Source organism: Passer domesticus, chromosome 9 (assembly GCF_036417665.1).
Source record: "Passer domesticus isolate bPasDom1 chromosome 9, bPasDom1.hap1, whole genome shotgun sequence".
Classification (NCBI taxonomy): domain Eukaryota; kingdom Metazoa; phylum Chordata; class Aves; order Passeriformes; family Passeridae; genus Passer; species Passer domesticus.
In genome coordinates, this window is record NC_087482.1 from 24,651,804 (window position 1) to 24,674,056 (window position 22,253).

Sequence of the window (22,253 nt, forward strand, 5' to 3'; positions counted from 1 at the left end):
GATGCCAAATAACTTCCTACAGAGGCTGGGCACAAGCTGCAGCCAGGCCAGGCTGGGAAGCAGCCCTGCAGGGCGTGAAAGCAGCAGCGGGGCAGCAAGGCTGCCATGGATCCCTTCCCACTGTGCCGGGCATGGCGTGTCCAGATGTGCAGCCAAAGCCCCCGGCTGCTGAGTCCCAGGGGAAGCATGAGGGAAATGCACCCACCTTCTCTTGTCGGCAGGGGTTCCTTCAGCTCTTGCCTCATCTGTTTGGATGGTTCCAGGGATATCTTATCTGTTGTATCTTGGATTTTCCCTGTTGGAGTACCTTAGAGAAAAATATTTCCATTTCCCAGCAATGGATCCCAGAAAAGCAGGGTTCAGCCTGTGGGGTCAGCAGGGACACACTACTCACCCCTGAGATGGGTGCTGGGCTTGAGTGCAGCATCCAAGGTAGCAGCTGGAGAAGCTGGAGAAGTCTTCCATGTAGACGCATCTGTAACACAACAGCCACAGAAGCTTCTGTCACCTGGTGCCTGCCCGCTTGTCTACAATTCTTCCTTGGTGGCACACTGAGAACATACCTGCAGGAGGCTCCAAGGGCTTCAAAACTTTATTCATCCAAGCTGATGGAGAAGCCTTCCCAGCACCCTCATCTACAATGCAGCACAGATGAGAACATTTTCCAGGGTGTGCTGGGATCTCTTTCTGCCACAGGGAACTGGGCACTGCCAGGGAGTCGGCTAAGGCCGTGGGAGCCAGATGTGAATAGACATGGCCAAAGCTGCCCAGGGGCCTGGGGAACTCTGGGCTGGCTCCTGGTCACTCTCCACACTCTTTCCCTGCCCTCAGCAACATCCCTGGGAGGGGTGGCTGCAGCAGTGCAGGGACCTGGGACTCTCCCCCTCACACACAGAAGAAATCCTCCCTAAAGCATGGGGGAAAACTGCAGCAGGCAGTGCCACAGCTATCCATCCTGCCCTCCCTCTGTCCCTCCTGCCCTCCTTCTGTGGGGAAACCCCCCAGATCCCAAGGGCAAACAGCCAGGCCCTCTCAGGACACACTGGAGCCTTGCTCTCCCCCTCTGTCATTTCCCCACCGTGGGCACCCCGTGCAGTCACTGCCAGGTTTCAGGACATGTCTCCCATGGAGGGACCCCAGCAGGACTGCTCAGTGCCCTGAGCCTGCTCGGGATAATTCCCCTGGGCTGTGCTGCTCTAGTCCAGGCTGTGCCCGCACTGCCAAGCAGCAGAGAGGGCAGCTCAAGCCTCAGCAGGGCTCAGGCCCAGAGGCACAGCAATTACCTCCTGTGCCTGTGCCTGGCATGGCCTCCCTTCCTGGAGCTGAGGCTGGCATGCAACCACTGCTTCCTCCGGGAAATGCCTCTTTCTCCGCAGGCTCTCCTTTCATTTCTGGAGAATGGAAAAGAGACAGCTGGATCAGATGAAAACATTCCTGACTGGGAATGGGGAAGGGGACAATTTCAGGAGGCATCACTTGTGAAAGGAATGCATAAGGATCAGAAAACACCCAGGATTTTGGGACAACCCAAGGCTGCTTCCTTCCCCAAACAGCCCCAACATCTGATCTGCCTGGACACCAGGAAATTGCAGGGCATCTGAGGGTGGGCATGGCCTGTGGTGCAATTGGGGCTGTCTGCCAGCTGATGCCAAATGCCTTCCTGCAGAGGCTGGGCAGAAGCTGCAGCCAGGCCAGGCTGGGAAACAGCCCTGCAGGGCGTGAAAGCAGCAGCGGGGCAGCAAGGCTGCCATGGATCCCTTCCTGCTGTGCCGGGCATGGCGTGTCCAGATGTGCAGCCAAAGCCCCCGGCTGCTGAGTCCCAGGAGCAGCATGAGGGAAATGCACCCACCTTGTCTTCTCTGCAGACATTCCTTCAGCATTTGCCACATGATTTCTAATGGGTCCTGGAATTTCCTGCCTGCCATGTCTTTGGTCTCTCCTGTCAGAGGACCTTAAGAGAAAGTAGTTCCATTTCCCAGCAATGGACCCCACAAAAGCAGGGCTCAGCCAGAGGGGTCAGCAGGGACACACTACTCACCCCTGCCATGGGAGCTGGCCTTTTGTGCAGCATCCAAGTAGGAGTTGGTGAGGTCGTCCCTGCAGACACGCCTGTAACACAACAGCCACAGAAGCTTCTGTCACCTGGTTCTTACCAGTCAGTCAAACATTACGCCTTGGTGGGACAGTGAGAACATACCTGCAGAATGCTCAGAGTGCTTCACAACTTCAGAGCGCCAGGCTAATGGAGAATCCTTCCCAGCATCCCAGTCTGGAAGCAAACCAAGATGAGAACTGTTTCCATTGTGTGCCAGGGCTGGCTCTGGCCCTGGGCTGGCGGCAGGGCTCCCGCTCGGGGCTGCTCCTGTGCCTTGGGCCTCTGGGCACTCAGGGCCAGCTCCGCAGCAGCTGCAGCGCCAGGGACGTTGCTGCACCAGTCCCGTTTCCCCGGGGCTCTGAACCAGCTCCAGAGGCCTGGAAGCCGAGGCGCCTCCAGCTTTGGCTGCTGCCGGGCCGGGCAAGGGCAGGCCCTGGGGGAAGAGCTGCTGCCACACAGCCCCGGCCAGGCCTGAGCCCGGCACAGCAATTACCTGCTGTGCCTGTGCCCGTGTCTGGCTTTGCCTTCCTTCCTGCAGCAGGGGCTGGCACCGAAGATGGAGTGCTTACTTCAAGAAATGCCACCTTCCACTGAAGCACTATGTCCATCTCTTGACAAAGGAAGGGAGACAGCTGCATCAGATGGAGCTGTTCCCCACTTGGGTGGTGGCATCAGAGGTAATATTTGTGAAATTTATGGAGCAGGAAAATGGCCAGGTTACAGTGGCATGATGAGAGCACTTCCACCTCCAAACAGCCACCCTTTTCCTAATCTGCAGGGCTGGATATTGTGGGGGATCTCAGGGTGTGTTACAGTTAGGGCATGGCCTGTCAGCTGATGCCAAATAACTTCCTACAGAGGCTGGGCACAAGCTGCAGCCAGGCCAGGCTGGGAAGCAGCCCTGCAGGGCGTGAAAGCAGCAGCGGGGCAGCAAGGCTGCCATGGATCCCTTCCCACTGTGCCGGGCATGGCGTGTCCAGATGTGCAGCCAAAGCCCCCGGCTGCTGAGTCCCAGGGGAAGCATGAGGGAAATGCACCCACCTTCTCTTGTCGGCAGGGGTTCCTTCAGCTCTTGCCTCATCTGTTTGGATGGTTCCAGGGATATCTTATCTGTTGTATCTTGGATTTTCCCTGTTGGAGTACCTTAGAGAAAAATATTTCCATTTCCCAGCAATGGATCCCAGAAAAGCAGGGTTCAGCCTGTGGGGTCAGCAGGGACACACTACTCACCCCTGAGATGGGTGCTGGGCTTGAGTGCAGCATCCAAGGTAGCAGCTGGAGAAGCTGGAGAAGTCTTCCATGTAGACGCATCTGTAACACAACAGCCACAGAAGCTTCTGTCACCTGGTGCCTGCCCGCTTGTCTACAATTCTTCCTTGGTGGCACACTGAGAACATACCTGCAGGAGGCTCCAAGGGCTTCAAAACTTTATTCATCCAAGCTGATGGAGAAGCCTTCCCAGCACCCTCATCTACAATGCAGCACAGATGAGAACATTTTCCAGGGTGTGCTGGGATCTCTTTCTGCCACAGGGAACTGGGCACTGCCAGGGAGTCGGCTAAGGCCGTGGGAGCCAGATGTGAATAGACATGGCCAAAGCTGCCCAGGGGCCTGGGGAACTCTGGGCTGGCTCCTGGTCACTCTCCACACTCTTTCCCTGCCCTCAGCAACATCCCTGGGAGGGGTGGCTGCAGCAGTGCAGGGACCTGGGACTCTCCCCCTCACACACAGAAGAAATCCTCCCTAAAGCATGGGGGAAAACTGCAGCAGGCAGTGCCACAGCTATCCATCCTGCCCTCCCTCTGTCCCTCCTGCCCTCCTTCTGTGGGGAAACCCCCCAGATCCCAAGGGCAAACAGCCAGGCCCTCTCAGGACACACTGGAGCCTTGCTCTCCCCCTCTGTCATTTCCCCACCGTGGGCACCCCGTGCAGTCACTGCCAGGTTTCAGGACATGTCTCCCATGGAGGGACCCCAGCAGGACTGCTCAGTGCCCTGAGCCTGCTCGGGATAATTCCCCTGGGCTGTGCTGCTCTAGTCCAGGCTGTGCCCGCACTGCCAAGCAGCAGAGAGGGCAGCTCAAGCCTCAGCAGGGCTCAGGCCCAGAGGCACAGCAATTACCTCCTGTGCCTGTGCCTGGCATGGCCTCCCTTCCTGGAGCTGAGGCTGGCATGCAACCACTGCTTCCTCCGGGAAATGCTTCTTTCTCCGCAGGCTCTCCTTTCATTTCTGGAGAATGGAGAAGAGACAGCTGGATCAGATGAAAACATTCCTGACTGGGAATGGGGAAGGGGACAATTTCAGGAGGCATCACTTGTGAAAGGAATGCATAAGGATCAGAAAACACCCAGGATTTTGGGACAACCCAAGGCTGCTTCCTTCCCCAAACAGCCCCAACATCTGATCTGCCTGGACACCAGGAAATTGCAGGGCATCTGAGGGTGGGCATGGCCTGTGGTGCAATTGGGGCTGTCTGCCAGCTGATGCCAAATGCCTTCCTGCAGAGGCTGGGCAGAAGCTGCAGCCAGGCCAGGCTGGGAAACAGCCCTGCAGGGCGTGAAAGCAGCAGCGGGGCAGCAAGGCTGCCATGGATCCCTTCCTGCTGTGCCGGGCATGGCGTGTCCAGATGTGCAGCCAAAGCCCCCGGCTGCTGAGTCCCAGGAGCAGCATGAGGGAAATGCACCCACCTTGTCTTCTCTGCAGACATTCCTTCAGCATTTGCCACATGATTTCTAATGGGTCCTGGAATTTCCTGCCTGCCATGTCTTTGGTCTCTCCTGTCAGAGGACCTTAAGAGAAAGTAGTTCCATTTCCCAGCAATGGACCCCACAAAAGCAGGGCTCAGCCAGAGGGGTCAGCAGGGACACACTACTCACCCCTGCCATGGGAGCTGGCCTTTTGTGCAGCATCCAAGTAGGAGTTGGTGAGGTCGTCCCTGCAGACACGCCTGTAACACAACAGCCACAGAAGCTTCTGTCACCTGGTTCTTACCAGTCAGTCAAACATTACGCCTTGGTGGGACAGTGAGAACATACCTGCAGAATGCTCAGAGGGCTTCACAACTTCAGAGCGCCAGGCTAATGGAGAATCCTTCCCAGCATCCCAGTCTGGAAGCAAACCAAGATGAGAACTGTTTCCATTGTGTGCCAGGGCTGGCTCTGGCCCTGGGCTGGCGGCAGGGCTCCCGCTCGGGGCTGCTCCTGTGCCTTGGGCCTCTGGGCACTCAGGGCCAGCTCCGCAGCAGCTGCAGCGCCAGGGACGTTGCTGCACCAGTCCCGTTTCCCCGGGGCTCTGAACCAGCTCCAGAGGCCTGGAAGCCGAGGCGCCTCCAGCTTTGGCTGCTGCCGGGCCGGGCAAGGGCAGGCCCTGGGGGAAGAGCTGCTGCCACACAGCCCCGGCCAGGCCTGAGCCCGGCACAGCAATTACCTGCTGTGCCTGTGCCCGTGTCTGCCATCGCCTTCCATCCTGCAACAGGGGCTGGCACCGAAGATGGAGTACATCCTTCAAGAAATGCCACCTTCCACTGAAGCACTATGTCCATCTCTTGACAAAGGAAGGGAGACAGCTACATCAGATGGAGCTGTTTCCCAATTGGGCGGTGGCATCAGAGGTAATATTTGTGAAATTTATGGAGCAGGAAAATGGCCAGGTTACAGTGGCATGATGAGAGCACTTCCACCACCAAACAGCCACCCTTTTCCTAATCTGCAGGGCTGGATATTGTGGGGGACCTCAGGGTGTGTTACAGTTTGGGCATGGCCTGTCAGCTGATGCCAAATAACTTCCGGCAGAGGCTGGGCAGAAGCTGCAGCCAGGCCAGGCTGGGAAACAGCCCTGCAGGGCGTGAAAGCAGCAGCGGGGCAGCAAGGCTGCCATGGATCCCTTCCCACTGTGCCGGGCATGGCGTGTCCAGATGTGCAGCCAAAGCCCCCGGCTGCTGAGTCCCAGGGGAAGCAGGAGGGAAATGCACCCACCTTCTCTTGTCGGCAGGGGTTCCTTCAGCTCTTGCCTCATCTGTTTGGATGGTTCCAGGGATATCTTATCTGTTGTATCTTGGATTTTCCCTGTTGGAGTACCTTAGAGAAAAATATTTCCATTTCCCAGCAATGGATCCCAGAAAAGCAGGGTTCAGCCTGTGGGGTCAGCAGGGACACACTACTCACCCCTGAGATGGGTGCTGGGCTTGAGTGCAGCATCCAAGGTAGCAGCTGGAGAAGCTGGAGAAGTCTTCCCTGTAGACGCATCTGTAACACAACAGCCACAGAAGCTTCTGTCACCTGGTGCCTGCCCGCTTGTCTACAATTCTTCCTTGGTGGCACACTGAGAACATACCTGCAGGAGGCTCCAAGGGCTTCAAAACTTTATTCATCCAAGCTGATGGAGAAGCCTTCCCAGCACCCTCATCTACAATGCAGCACAGATGAGAACATTTTCCAGTGTGTGCTGGGATCTCTTTCTGCCACAGGGAACTGGGCACTGCCAGGGAGTCGGCTAAGGCCATGGGAGCCAGATGTGAATAGACATGGCCAAAGCTGCCCAGGGGCCTGGGGAGCTCTGGGCTGCCTCCTGGTCACTCTCCACACTCTTTCCCTGCCCTCAGCAACATCCCTGGGAGGGGTGGCTGCAGCAGTGCAGGGACCTGGGACTCTCCCCCTCACACACAGAAGAAATCCTCCCTAAAGCATGGGGGAAAACTGCAGCAGGCAGTGCCACAGCTATCCATCCTGCTCTCCCTCTGTCCCTCCTGCCCTCCTTCTGTGGGGAAACCCCCCAGATCCCAAGGGCAAACAGCCAGGCCCTCTCAGGACACACTGGAGCCTTGCTCTCCCCCTCTGTCATTTCCCCACCGTGGGCACCCCGTGCAGTCACTCCCAGGTTTCAGGACATGTCTCCCATGGAGGGACCCCAGCAGGACTGCTCAGTGCCCTGAGCCTGCTCGGGATAATTCCCCTGGGCTGTGCTGCTCTAGTCCAGGCTGTGCCCGCACTGCCAAGCAGCAGAGAGGGCAGCTCAAGCCTCAGCAGGGCTCAGGCCCAGAGGCACAGCAATTACCTCCTGTGCCTGTGCCTGGCATGGCCTCTCTTCCTGCAGTAGGGGCTGGCACAGAACCACTGCTTCCTCCTGGAAGTGCTTCCTTCTGCACAGGCTCTCCTTTCATTTCTGGAGAATGAAAAAGAGACAGCTGGATCAGATGAAAACATTCCTGACTGGGAATGGGGAAGGGGACAATTTCAGGAGGCATCACTTGTGAAAGGAATGCATAAGGATCAGAAAACACCCAGGATTTTGGGACAACCCAAGGCTGCTTCCTTCCCCAAACAGCCCCAACATCTGATCTGCCTGGACACCAGGAAATTGCAGGGCATCTGAGGGTGGGCATGGCCTGTGGTGCAATTGGGGCTGTCTGCCAGCTGATGCCAAATGCCTTCCTGCAGAGGCTGGGCAGAAGCTGCAGCCAGGCCAGGCTGGGAAACAGCCCTGCAGGGCGTGAAAGCAGCAGCGGGGCAGCGAGGCTGCCATGGATCCCTTCCTGCTGTGCCGGGCATGGCGTGTCCAGATGTGCAGCCAAAGCCCCCGGCTGCTGAGTCCCAGGAGCAGCATGAGGGAAATGCACCCACCTTGTCTTCTCTGCAGACATTCCTTCAGCATTTGCCACATGATTTCTAATGGGTCCTGGAATTTCCTGCCTGCCATGTCTTTGGTCTCTCCTGTCAGAGGACCTTAAGAGAAAGTAGTTCCATTTCCCAGCAATGGACCCCACAAAAGCAGGGCTCAGCCAGAGGGGTCAGCAGGGACACACTACTCACCCCTGCCATGGGAGCTGGCCTTTTGTGCAGCATCCAAGTAGGAGTTGGTGAGGTCGTCCCTGCAGACACGCCTGTAACACAACAGCCACAGAAGCTTCTGTCACCTGGTTCTTACCAGTCAGTCAAACATTACGCCTTGGTGGGACAGTGAGAACATACCTGCAGAATGCTCAGAGTGCTTCACAACTTCAGAGCGTCAGGCTAATGGAGAATCCTTCCCAGCATCCCAGTCTGGAAGCAAACCAAGATGAGAACTGTTTCCATTGTGTGCCAGGGCTGGCTCTGGCCCTGGGCTGGCGGCAGGGCTCCCGCTCGGGGCTGCTCCTGTGCCTTGGGCCTCTGGGCACTCAGGGCCAGCTCCGCAGCAGCTGCAGCGCCAGGGACGTTGCTGCACCAGTCCCGTTTCCCCGGGGCTCTGAACCAGCTCCAGAGGCCTGGAAGCCGAGGCGCCTCCAGCTTTGGCTGCTGCCGGGCCGGGCAAGGGCAGGCCCTGGGGGAAGAGCTGCTGCCACACAGCCCCGGCCAGGCCTGAGCCCGGCACAGCAATTACCTGCTGTGCCTGTGCCCGTGTCTGCCATCGCCTTCCATCCTGCAACAGGGGCTGGCACCGAAGATGGAGTACATCCTTCAAGAAATGCCACCTTCCACTGAAGCACTATGTCCATCTCTTGACAAAGGAAGGGAGACAGCTACATCAGATGGAGCTGTTTCCCAATTGGGCGGTGGCATCAGAGGTAATATTTGTGAAATTTATGGAGCAGGAAAATGGCCAGGTTACAGTGGCATGATGAGAGCACTTCCACCACCAAACAGCCACCCTTTTCCTAATCTGCAGGGCTGGATATTGTGGGGGACCTCAGGGTGTGTTACAGTTTGGGCATGGCCTGTCAGCTGATGCCAAATAACTTCCGGCAGAGGCTGGGCAGAAGCTGCAGCCAGGCCAGGCTGGGAAACAGCCCTGCAGGGCGTGAAAGCAGCAGCGGGGCAGCAAGGCTGCCATGGATCCCTTCCCACTGTGCCGGGCATGGCGTGTCCAGATGTGCAGCCAAAGCCCCCGGCTGCTGAGTCCCAGGGGAAGCAGGAGGGAAATGCACCCACCTTCTCTTGTCGGCAGGGGTTCCTTCAGCTCTTGCCTCATCTGTTTGGATGGTTCCAGGGATATCTTATCTGTTGTATCTTGGATTTTCCCTGTTGGAGTACCTTAGAGAAAAATATTTCCATTTCCCAGCAATGGATCCCAGAAAAGCAGGGTTCAGCCTGTGGGGTCAGCAGGGACACACTACTCACCCCTGAGATGGGTGCTGGGCTTGAGTGCAGCATCCAAGGTAGCAGCTGGAGAAGCTGGAGAAGTCTTCCCTGTAGACGCATCTGTAACACAACAGCCACAGAAGCTTCTGTCACCTGGTGCCTGCCCGCTTGTCTACAATTCTTCCTTGGTGGCACACTGAGAACATACCTGCAGGAGGCTCCAAGGGCTTCAAAACTTTATTCATCCAAGCTGATGGAGAAGCCTTCCCAGCACCCTCATCTACAATGCAGCACAGATGAGAACATTTTCCAGTGTGTGCTGGGATCTCTTTCTGCCACAGGGAACTGGGCACTGCCAGGGAGTCGGCTAAGGCCATGGGAGCCAGATGTGAATAGACATGGCCAAAGCTGCCCAGGGGCCTGGGGAGCTCTGGGCTGCCTCCTGGTCACTCTCCACACTCTTTCCCTGCCCTCAGCAACATCCCTGGGAGGGGTGGCTGCAGCAGTGCAGGGACCTGGGACTCTCCCCCTCACACACAGAAGAAATCCTCCCTAAAGCATGGGGGAAAACTGCAGCAGGCAGTGCCACAGCTATCCATCCTGCTCTCCCTCTGTCCCTCCTGCCCTCCTTCTGTGGGGAAACCCCCCAGATCCCAAGGGCAAACAGCCAGGCCCTCTCAGGACACACTGGAGCCTTGCTCTCCCCCTCTGTCATTTCCCCACCGTGGGCACCCCGTGCAGTCACTCCCAGGTTTCAGGACATGTCTCCCATGGAGGGACCCCAGCAGGACTGCTCAGTGCCCTGAGCCTGCTCGGGATAATTCCCCTGGGCTGTGCTGCTCTAGTCCAGGCTGTGCCCGCACTGCCAAGCAGCAGAGAGGGCAGCTCAAGCCTCAGCAGGGCTCAGGCCCAGAGGCACAGCAATTACCTCCTGTGCCTGTGCCTGGCATGGCCTCTCTTCCTGCAGTAGGGGCTGGCACAGAACCACTGCTTCCTCCTGGAAGTGCTTCCTTCTGCACAGGCTCTCCTTTCATTTCTGGAGAATGAAAAAGAGACAGCTGGATCAGATGAAAACATTCCTGACTGGGAATGGGGAAGGGGACAATTTCAGGAGGCATCACTTGTGAAAGGAATGCATAAGGATCAGAAAACACCCAGGATTTTGGGACAACCCAAGGCTGCTTCCTTCCCCAAACAGCCCCAACATCTGATCTGCCTGGACACCAGGAAATTGCAGGGCATCTGAGGGTGGGCATGGCCTGTGGTGCAATTGGGGCTGTCTGCCAGCTGATGCCAAATGCCTTCCTGCAGAGGCTGGGCAGAAGCTGCAGCCAGGCCAGGCTGGGAAACAGCCCTGCAGGGCGTGAAAGCAGCAGCGGGGCAGCGAGGCTGCCATGGATCCCTTCCTGCTGTGCCGGGCATGGCGTGTCCAGATGTGCAGCCAAAGCCCCCGGCTGCTGAGTCCCAGGAGCAGCATGAGGGAAATGCACCCACCTTGTCTTCTCTGCAGACATTCCTTCAGCATTTGCCACATGATTTCTAATGGGTCCTGGAATTTCCTGCCTGCCATGTCTTTGGTCTCTCCTGTCAGAGGACCTTAAGAGAAAGTAGTTCCATTTCCCAGCAATGGACCCCACAAAAGCAGGGCTCAGCCAGAGGGGTCAGCAGGGACACACTACTCACCCCTGCCATGGGAGCTGGCCTTTTGTGCAGCATCCAAGTAGGAGTTGGTGAGGTCGTCCCTGCAGACACGCCTGTAACACAACAGCCACAGAAGCTTCTGTCACCTGGTTCTTACCAGTCAGTCAAACATTACGCCTTGGTGGGACAGTGAGAACATACCTGCAGAATGCTCAGAGTGCTTCACAACTTCAGAGCGTCAGGCTAATGGAGAATCCTTCCCAGCATCCCAGTCTGGAAGCAAACCAAGATGAGAACTGTTTCCATTGTGTGCCAGGGCTGGCTCTGGCCCTGGGCTGGCGGCAGGGCTCCCGCTCGGGGCTGCTCCTGTGCCTTGGGCCTCTGGGCACTCAGGGCCAGCTCCGCAGCAGCTGCAGCGCCAGGGACGTTGCTGCACCAGTCCCGTTTCCCCGGGGCTCTGAACCAGCTCCAGAGGCCTGGAAGCCGAGGCGCCTCCAGCTTTGGCTGCTGCCGGGCCGGGCAAGGGCAGGCCCTGGGGGAAGAGCTGCTGCCACACAGCCCCGGCCAGGCCTGAGCCCGGCACAGCAATTACCTGCTGTGCCTGTGCCCGTGTCTGGCTTTGCCTTCCTTCCTGCAGCAGGGGCTGGCACCGAAGATGGAGTGCTTCCTTCAAGAAATGCCACCTTCCACTGAAGCACTATGTCCATCTCTTGACAAAGGAAGGGAGACAGCTGCATCAGATGGAGCTGTTCCCCACTTGGGTGGTGGCATCAGAGGTAATATTTGTGAAATTTATGGAGCAGGAAAATGGCCAGGTTACAGTGGCATGATGAGAGCACTTCCACCACCAAACAGCCACCCTTTTCCTAATCTGCAGGGCTGGATATTGTGGGGGATCTCAGGGTGTGTTACAGTTAGGGCATGGCCTGTCAGCTGATGCCAAATAACTTCCTACAGAGGCTGGGCACAAGCTGCAGCCAGGCCAGGCTGGGAAGCAGCCCTGCAGGGCGTGAAAGCAGCAGCGGGGCAGCAAGGCTGCCATGGATCCCTTCCCACTGTGCCGGGCATGGCGTGTCCAGATGTGCAGCCAAAGCCCCCGGCTGCTGAGTCCCAGGGGAAGCATGAGGGAAATTCACCCACTTTCTCTTGTCGGCAGGGGTTCCTTCAGCTCTTGCCTCATCTGTTTGGATGGTTCCAGGGATATCTTATCTGTTGTATCTTGGATTTTCCCTGTTGGAGTACCTTAGAGAAAAATATTTCCATTTCCCAGCAATGGATCCCAGAAAAGCAGGGTTCAGCCTGTGGGGTCAGCAGGGACACACTACTCACCCCTGAGATGGGTGCTGGGCTTGAGTGCAGCATCCAAGGTAGCAGCTGGAGAAGCTGGAGAAGTCTTCCCTGTAGACGCATCTGTAACACAACAGCCACAGAAGCTTCTGTCACCTGGTGCCTGCCCGCTTGTCTACAATTCTTCCTTGGTGGCACACTGAGAACATACCTGCAGGAGGCTCCAAGGGCTTCAAAACTTTATTCATCCAAGCTGATGGAGAAGCCTTCCCAGCACCCTCATCTACAATGCAGCACAGATGAGAACATTTTCCAGTGTGTGCTGGGATCTCTTTCTGCCACAGGGAACTGGGCACTGCCAGGGAGTCGGCTAAGGCCATGGGAGCCAGATGTGAATAGACATGGCCAAAGCTGCCCAGGGGCCTGGGGAGCTCTGGGCTGCCTCCTGGTCACTCTCCACACTCTTTCCCTGCCCTCAGCAACATCCCTGGGAGGGGTGGCTGCAGCAGTGCAGGGACCTGGGACTCTCCCCCTCACACACAGAAGAAATCCTCCCTAAAGCATGGGGGAAAACTGCAGCAGGCAGTGCCACAGCTATCCATCCTGCTCTCCCTCTGTCCCTCCTGCCCTCCTTCTGTGGGGAAACCCCCCAGATCCCAAGGGCAAACAGCCAGGCCCTCTCAGGACACACTGGAGCCTTGCTCTCCCCCTCTGTCATTTCCCCACCGTGGGCACCCCGTGCAGTCACTGCCAGGTTTCAGGACATGTCTCCCATGGAGGGACCCCAGCAGGACTGCTCAGTGCCCTGAGCCTGCTCGGGATAATTCCCCTGGGCTGTGCTGCTCTAGTCCAGGCTGTGCCCGCACTGCCAAGCAGCAGAGAGGGCAGCTCAAGCCTCAGCAGGGCTCAGGCCCAGAGGCACAGCAATTACCTCCTGTGCCTGTGCCTGGCATGGCCTCTCTTCCTGCAGTAGGGGCTGGCACAGAACCACTGCTTCCTCCTGGAAGTGCTTCCTTCTGCACAGGCTCTCCTTTCATTTCTGGAGAATGAAAAAGAGACAGCTGGATCAGATGAAAACATTCCTGACTGGGAATGGGGAAGGGGACAATTTCAGGAGGCATCACTTGTGAAAGGAATGCATAAGGATCAGAAAACACCCAGGATTTTGGGACAACCCAAGGCTGCTTCCTTCCCCAAACAGCCCCAACATCTGATCTGCCTGGACACCAGGAAATTGCAGGGCATCTGAGGGTGGGCATGGCCTGTGGTGCAATTGGGGCTGTCTGCCAGCTGATGCCAAATGCCTTCCTGCAGAGGCTGGGCAGAAGCTGCAGCCAGGCCAGGCTGGGAAACAGCCCTGCAGGGCGTGAAAGCAGCAGCGGGGCAGCGAGGCTGCCATGGATCCCTTCCTGCTGTGCCGGGCATGGCGTGTCCAGATGTGCAGCCAAAGCCCCCGGCTGCTGAGTCCCAGGAGCAGCATGAGGGAAATGCACCCACCTTGTCTTCTCTGCAGACATTCCTTCAGCATTTGCCACATGATTTCTAATGGGTCCTGGAATTTCCTGCCTGCCATGTCTTTGGTCTCTCCTGTCAGAGGACCTTAAGAGAAAGTAGTTCCATTTCCCAGCAATGGACCCCACAAAAGCAGGGCTCAGCCAGAGGGGTCAGCAGGGACACACTACTCACCCCTGCCATGGGAGCTGGCCTTTTGTGCAGCATCCAAGTAGGAGTTGGTGAGGTCGTCCCTGCAGACACGCCTGTAACACAACAGCCACAGAAGCTTCTGTCACCTGGTTCTTACCAGTCAGTCAAACATTACGCCTTGGTGGGACAGTGAGAACATACCTGCAGAATGCTCAGGGTGCTTCACAACTTCAGAGCGTCAGGCTAATGGAGAATCCTTCCCAGCATCCCAGTCTGGAAGCAAACCAAGATGAGAACTGTTTCCATTGTGTGCCAGGGCTGGCTCTGGCCCTGGGCTGGCGGCAGGGCTCCCGCTCGGGGCTGCTCCTGTGCCTTGGGCCTCTGGGCACTCAGGGCCAGCTCCGCAGCAGCTGCAGCGCCAGGGACGTTGCTGCACCAGTCCCGTTTCCCCGGGGCTCTGAACCAGCTCCAGAGGCCTGGAAGCCGAGGCGCCTCCAGCTTTGGCTGCTGCCGGGCCGGGCAAGGGCAGGCCCTGGGGGAAGAGCTGCTGCCACACAGCCCCGGCCAGGCCTGAGCCCGGCACAGCAATTACCTGCTGTGCCTGTGCCCGTGTCTGGCTTTGCCTTCCTTCCTGCAGCAGGGGCTGGCACCGAAGATGGAGTGCTTCCTTCAAGAAATGCCACCTTCCACTGAAGCACTATGTCCATCTCTTGACAAAGGAAGGAAGACAGCTGCATCAGATGGAGCTGTTCCCCACTTGGGTGGTGGCATCAGAGGTAATATTTGTGAAATTTATGGAGCAGGAAAATGGCCAGGTTACAGTGGCATGATGAGAGCACTTCCACCACCAAACAGCCACCCTTTTCCTAATCTGCAGGGCTGGATATTGTGGGGGATCTCAGGGTGTGTTACAGTTAGGGCATGGCCTGTCAGCTGATGCCAAATAACTTCCTACAGAGGCTGGGCACAAGCTGCAGCCAGGCCAGGCTGGGAAGCAGCCCTGCAGGGCGTGAAAGCAGCAGCGGGGCAGCAAGGCTGCCATGGATCCCTTCCCACTGTGCCAGGCATGGCGTGTCCAGATGTGCAGCCAAAGCCCCCGGCTGCTGAGTCCCAGGGGAAGCATGAGGGAAATGCACCCACTTTCTCTTGTCGGCAGGGGTTCCTTCAGCTCTTGCCTCATCTGTTTGGATGGTTCCAGGGATATCTTATCTGTTGTATCTTGGATTTTCCCTGTTGGAGTACCTTAGAGAAAAATATTTCCATTTCCCAGCAATGGATCCCAGAAAAGCAGGGTTCAGCCTGTGGGGTCAGCAGGGACACACTACTCACCCCTGAGATGGGTGCTGGGCTTGAGTGCAGCATCCAAGGTAGCAGCTGGAGAAGCTGGAGAAGTCTTCCATGTAGACGCATCTGTAACACAACAGCCACAGAAGCTTCTGTCACCTGGTGCCTGCCCGCTTGTCTACAATTCTTCCTTGGTGGCACACTGAGAACATACCTGCAGGAGGCTCCAAGGGCTTCAAAACTTTATTCATCCAAGCTGATGGAGAAGCCTTCCCAGCACCCTCATCTACAATGCAGCACAGATGAGAACATTTTCCAGGGTGTGCTGGGATCTCTTTCTGCCACAGGGAACTGGGCACTGCCAGGGAGTCGGCTAAGGCCGTGGGAGCCAGATGTGAATAGACATGGCCAAAGCTGCCCAGGGGCCTGGGGAGCTCTGGGCTGCCTCCTGGTCACTCTCCACACTCTTTCCCTGCCCTCAGCAACATCCCTGGGAGGGGTGGCTGCAGCAGTGCAGGGACCTGGGACTCTCCCCCTCACACACAGAAGAAATCCTCCCTAAAGCATGGGGGAAAACTGCAGCAGGCAGTGCCACAGCTATCCATCCTGCTCTCCCTCTGTCCCTCCTGCCCTCCTTCTGTGGGGAAACCCCCCAGATCCCAAGGGCAAACAGCCAGGCCCTCTCAGGACACACTGGAGCCTTGCTCTCCCCCTCTGTCATTTCCCCACCGTGGGCACCCCGTGCAGTCACTCCCAGGTTTCAGGACATGTCTCCCATGGAGGGACCCCAGCAGGACTGCTCAGTGCCCTGAGCCTGCTCGGGATAATTCCCCTGGGCTGTGCTGCTCTAGTCCAGGCTGTGCCCGCACTGCCAAGCAGCAGAGAGGGCAGCTCAAGCCTCAGCAGGGCTCAGGCCCAGAGGCACAGCAATTACCTCCTGTGCCTGTGCCTGGCATGGCCTCCCTTCCTGGAGCTGAGGCTGGCATGCAACCACTGCTTCCTCCGGGAAATGCTTCTTTCTCCGCAGGCTCTCCTTTCATTTCTGGAGAATGGAAAAGAGACAGCTGGATCAGATGAAAACATTCCTGACTGGGAATGGGGAAGGGGACAATTTCAGGAGGCATCACTTGTGAAAGGAATGCATAAGGATCAGAAAACACCCAGGATTTTGGGACAACCCAAGGCTGCTTCCTTCCCCAAACAGCCCCAACATCTGATCTGCCTGGACACCAGGAAATTGCAGGGCATCTGAGGGTGGGCATGGCCTGTGGTGCAATTGGGGCTGTCTGCCAGCTGATGCCAAATGCCTTCCTGCAGAGGCTGGGCAGAAGCTGCAGCCAGGCCAGGCTGGGAAACAGCCCTGCAGGGCGTGAAAGCAGCAGCGGGGCAGCAAGGCTGCCATGGATCCCTTCCTGCTGTGCCGGGCATGGCGTGTCTAGATGTGCAGCCAAAGCCCCCAGCTGCTGAGTCCCAGGAGCAGCATGAGGGAAATGCACCCACCTTGTCTTCTCTGCAGACATTCCTTCAGCATTTGCCACATGATTTCTAATGGGTCCTGGAATTTCCTGCCTGCCATGTCTTTGGTCTCTCCTGTCAGAGGACCTTAAGAGAAAGTAGTTCCATTTCCCAGCAATGGACCCCACAAAAGCAGGGCTCAGCCAGAGGGGTCAGCAGGGACACACTACTCACCCCTGCCATGGGAGCTGGCCTTTTGTGCAGCATCCAAGTAGGAGTTGGTGAGGTCGTCCCTGCAGACACGCCTGTAACACAACAGCCACAGAAGCTTCTGTCACCTGGTTCTTACCAGTCAGTCAAACATTACGCCTTGGTGGGACAGTGAGAACATACCTGCAGAATGCTCAGAGGGCATCACAACTTCAGAGCGCCAGGCTAATGGAGAATCCTTCCCAGCATCCCAGTCTGGAAGCAAACCAAGATGAGAACTGTTTCCATTGTGTGCCAGGGCTGGCTCTGGCCCTGGGCTGGCGGCAGGGCTCCCGCTCGGGGCTGCTCCTGTGCCTTGGGCCTCTGGGCACTCAGGGCCAGCTCCGCAGCAGCTGCAGCGCCAGGGACGTTGCTGCACCAGTCCCGTTTCCCCGGGGCTCTGAACCAGCTCCAGAGGCCTGGAAGCTGAGGCGCCTCCAGCTTTGGCTGCTGCCGGGCCGGGCAAGGGCAGGCCCTGGGGGAAGAGCTGCTGCCACACAGCCCCGGCCAGGCCTGAGCCCGGCACAGCAATTACCTGCTGTGCCTGTGCCCGTGTCTGGCTTTGCCTTCCTTCCTGCAGCAGGGGCTGGCACCGAAGATGGAGTGCTTACTTCAAGAAATGCCACCTTCCACTGAAGCACTATGTCCATCTCTTGACAAAGGAAGGGAGACAGCTGCATCAGATGGAGCTGTTCCCCACTTGGGCGGTGGCATCAGAGGTAATATTTGTGAAATTTATGGAGCAGGAAAATGGCCAGGTTACAGTGGCATGATGAGAGCACTTCCACCACCAAACAGCCACCCTTTTCCTAATCTGCAGGGCTGGATATTGTGGGGGATCTCAGGGTGTGTTACAGTTTGGGCATGGCCTGTCAGCTGATGCCAAATAACTTCCTACAGAGGCTGGGCACAAGCTGCATCCAGGCCAGGCTGGGAAGCAGCCCTGCAGGGCGTGAAAGCAGCAGCGGGGCAGCAAGGCTGCCATGGATCCCTTCCCACTGTGCCGGGCATGGCGTGTCCAGATGTGCAGCCAAAGCCCCCGGCTGCTGAGTCCCAGGGGAAGCATGAGGGAAATGCACCCACCTTCTCTTGTCGGCAGGGGTTCCTTCAGCTCTTGCCTCATCTGTTTGGATGGTTCCAGGGATATCTTATCTGTTGTATCTTGGATTTTCCCTGTTGGAGTACCTTAGAGAAAAATATTTCCATTTCCCAGCAATGGATCCCAGAAAAGCAGGGTTCAGCCTGTGGGGTCAGCAGGGACACACTACTCACCCCTGAGATGGGTGCTGGGCTTGAGTGCAGCATCCAAGGTAGCAGCTGGAGAAGCTGGAGAAGTCTTCCATGTAGACGCATCTGTAACACAACAGCCACAGAAGCTTCTGTCACCTGGTGCCTGCCCGCTTGTCTACAATTCTTCCTTGGTGGCACACTGAGAACATACCTGCAGGAGGCTCCAAGGGCTTCAAAACTTTATTCATCCAAGCTGATGGAGAAGCCTTCCCAGCACCCTCATCTACAATGCAGCACAGATGAGAAATTTTTCCAGTGTGTGCTGGGATCTCTTTCTGCCACAGGGAACTGGGCACTGCCAGGGAGTCGGGTAAGGCCATGGGAGCCAGATGTGAATAGACATGGCCAAAGCTGCCCAGGGGCCTGGGGAGCTCTGGGCTGCCTCCTGGTCACTCTCCACACTCTTTCCCTGCCCTCAGCAACATCCCTGGGAGGGGTGGCTGCAGCAGTGCAGGGACCTGGGACTCTCCCCCTCACACACAGAAGAAATCCTCCCTAAAGCATGGGGGAAAACTGCAGCAGGCAGTGCCACAGCTATCCATCCTGCTCTCCCTCTGTCCCTCCTGCCCTCCTTCTGTGGGGAAACCCCCCAGATCCCAAGGGCAAACAGCCAGGCCCTCTCAGGACACACTGGAGCCTTGCTCTCCCCCTCTGTCATTTCCCCACCGTGGGCACCCCGTGCAGTCACTCCCAGGTTTCAGGATATGTCTCCCATGGAGGGACCCCAGCAGGACTGCTCAGTGCCCTGAGCCTGCTCGGGATAATTCCCCTGGGCTGTGCTGCTCTAGTCCAGGCTGTGCCCGCACTGCCAAGCAGCAGAGAGGGCAGCTCAAGCCTCAGCAGGGCTCAGGCCCAGAGGCACAGCAATTACCTCCTGTGCCTGTGCCTGGCATGGCCTCCCTTCCTGGAGCTGAGGCTGGCATGCAACCACTGCTTCCTCCGGGAAATGCTTCTTTCTCCGCAGGCTCTCCTTTCATTTCTGGAGAATGAAAAAGAGACAGCTGGATCAGATGAAAACATTCCTGACTGGGAATGGGGAAGGGGACAATTTCAGGAGGCATCACTTGTGAAAGGAATGCATAAGGATCAGAAAACACCCAGGATTTTGGGACAACCCAAGGCTGCTTCCTTCCCCAAACAGCCCCAACATCTGATCTGCCTGGACACCAGGAAATTGCAGGGCATCTGAGGGTGGGCATGGCCTGTGGTGCAATTGGGGCTGTCTGCCAGCTGATGCCAAATGCCTTCCTGCAGAGGCTGGGCAGAAGCTGCAGCCAGGCCAGGCTGGGAAACAGCCCTGCAGGGCGTGAAAGCAGCAGCGGGGCAGCGAGGCTGCCATGGATCCCTTCCTGCTGTGCCGGGCATGGCGTGTCCAGATGTGCAGCCAAAGCCCCCGGCTGCTGAGTCCCAGGAGCAGCATGAGGGAAATGCACCCACCTTGTCTTCTCTGCAGACATTCCTTCAGCATTTGCCACATGATTTCTAATGGGTCCTGGAATTTCCTGCCTGCCATGTCTTTGGTCTCTCCTGTCAGAGGACCTTAAGAGAAAGTAGTTCCATTTCCCAGCAATGGACCCCACAAAAGCAGGGCTCAGCCAGAGGGGTCAGCAGGGACACACTACTCACCCCTGCCATGGGAGCTGGCCTTTTGTGCAGCATCCAAGTAGGAGTTGGTGAGGTCGTCCCTGCAGACACGCCTGTAACACAACAGCCACAGAAGCTTCTGTCACCTGGTTCTTACCAGTCAGTCAAACATTACGCCTTGGTGGGACAGTGAGAACATACCTGCAGAATGCTCAGGGTGCTTCACAACTTCAGAGCGTCAGGCTAATGGAGAATCCTTCCCAGCATCCCAGTCTGGAAGCAAACCAAGATGAGAACTGTTTCCATTGTGTGCCAGGGCTGGCTCTGGCCCTGGGCTGGCGGCAGGGCTCCCGCTCGGGGCTGCTCCTGTGCCTTGGGCCTCTGGGCACTCAGGGCCAGCTCCGCAGCAGCTGCAGCGCCAGGGACGTTGCTGCACCAGTCCCGTTTCCCCGGGGCTCTGAACCAGCTCCAGAGGCCTGGAAGCCGAGGCGCCTCCAGCTTTGGCTGCTGCCGGGCCGGGCAAGGGCAGGCCCTGGGGGAAGAGCTGCTGCCACACAGCCCCGGCCAGGCCTGAGCCCGGCACAGCAATTACCTGCTGTGCCTGTGCCCGTGTCTGGCTTTGCCTTCCTTCCTGCAGCAGGGGCTGGCACCGAAGATGGAGTGCTTCCTTCAAGAAATGCCACCTTCCACTGAAGCACTATGTCCATCTCTTGACAAAGGAAGGAAGACAGCTGCATCAGATGGAGCTGTTCCCCACTTGGGTGGTGGCATCAGAGGTAATATTTGTGAAATTTATGGAGCAGGAAAATGGCCAGGTTACAGTGGCATGATGAGAGCACTTCCACCACCAAACAGCCACCCTTTTCCTAATCTGCAGGGCTGGATATTGTGGGGGATCTCAGGGTGTGTTACAGTTAGGGCATGGCCTGTCAGCTGATGCCAAATAACTTCCTACAGAGGCTGGGCACAAGCTGCAGCCAGGCCAGGCTGGGAAGCAGCCCTGCAGGGCGTGAAAGCAGCAGCGGGGCAGCAAGGCTGCCATGGATCCCTTCCCACTGTGCCAGGCATGGCGTGTCCAGATGTGCAGCCAAAGCCCCCGGCTGCTGAGTCCCAGGGGAAGCATGAGGGAAATGCACCCACTTTCTCTTGTCGGCAGGGGTTCCTTCAGCTCTTGCCTCATCTGTTTGGATGGTTCCAGGGATATCTTATCTGTTGTATCTTGGATTTTCCCTGTTGGAGTACCTTAGAGAAAAATATTTCCATTTCCCAGCAATGGATCCCAGAAAAGCAGGGTTCAGCCTGTGGGGTCAGCAGGGACACACTACTCACCCCTGAGATGGGTGCTGGGCTTGAGTGCAGCATCCAAGGTAGCAGCTGGAGAAGCTGGAGAAGTCTTCCATGTAGACGCATCTGTAACACAACAGCCACAGAAGCTTCTGTCACCTGGTGCCTGCCCGCTTGTCTACAATTCTTCCTTGGTGGCACACTGAGAACATACCTGCAGGAGGCTCCAAGGGCTTCAAAACTTTATTCATCCAAGCTGATGGAGAAGCCTTCCCAGCACCCTCATCTACAATGCAGCACAGATGAGAACATTTTCCAGGGTGTGCTGGGATCTCTTTCTGCCACAGGGAACTGGGCACTGCCAGGGAGTCGGCTAAGGCCGTGGGAGCCAGATGTGAATAGACATGGCCAAAGCTGCCCAGGGGCCTGGGGAGCTCTGGGCTGCCTCCTGGTCACTCTCCACACTCTTTCCCTGCCCTCAGCAACATCCCTGGGAGGGGTGGCTGCAGCAGTGCAGGGACCTGGGACTCTCCCCCTCACACACAGAAGAAATCCTCCCTAAAGCATGGGGGAAAACTGCAGCAGGCAGTGCCACAGCTATCCATCCTGCTCTCCCTCTGTCCCTCCTGCCCTCCTTCTGTGGGGAAACCCCCCAGATCCCAAGGGCAAACAGCCAGGCCCTCTCAGGACACACTGGAGCCTTGCTCTCCCCCTCTGTCATTTCCCCACCGTGGGCACCCCGTGCAGTCACTCCCAGGTTTCAGGACATGTCTCCCATGGAGGGACCCCAGCAGGACTGCTCAGTGCCCTGAGCCTGCTCGGGATAATTCCCCTGGGCTGTGCTGCTCTAGTCCAGGCTGTGCCCGCACTGCCAAGCAGCAGAGAGGGCAGCTCAAGCCTCAGCAGGGCTCAGGCCCAGAGGCACAGCAATTACCTCCTGTGCCTGTGCCTGGCATGGCCTCCCTTCCTGGAGCTGAGGCTGGCATGCAACCACTGCTTCCTCCGGGAAATGCTTCTTTCTCCGCAGGCTCTCCTTTCATTTCTGGAGAATGGAAAAGAGACAGCTGGATCAGATGAAAACATTCCTGACTGGGAATGGGGAAGGGGACAATTTCAGGAGGCATCACTTGTGAAAGGAATGCATAAGGATCAGAAAACACCCAGGATTTTGGGACAACCCAAGGCTGCTTCCTTCCCCAAACAGCCCCAACATCTGATCTGCCTGGACACCAGGAAATTGCAGGGCATCTGAGGGTGGGCATGGCCTGTGGTGCAATTGGGGCTGTCTGCCAGCTGATGCCAAATGCCTTCCTGCAGAGGCTGGGCAGAAGCTGCAGCCAGGCCAGGCTGGGAAACAGCCCTGCAGGGCGTGAAAGCAGCAGCGGGG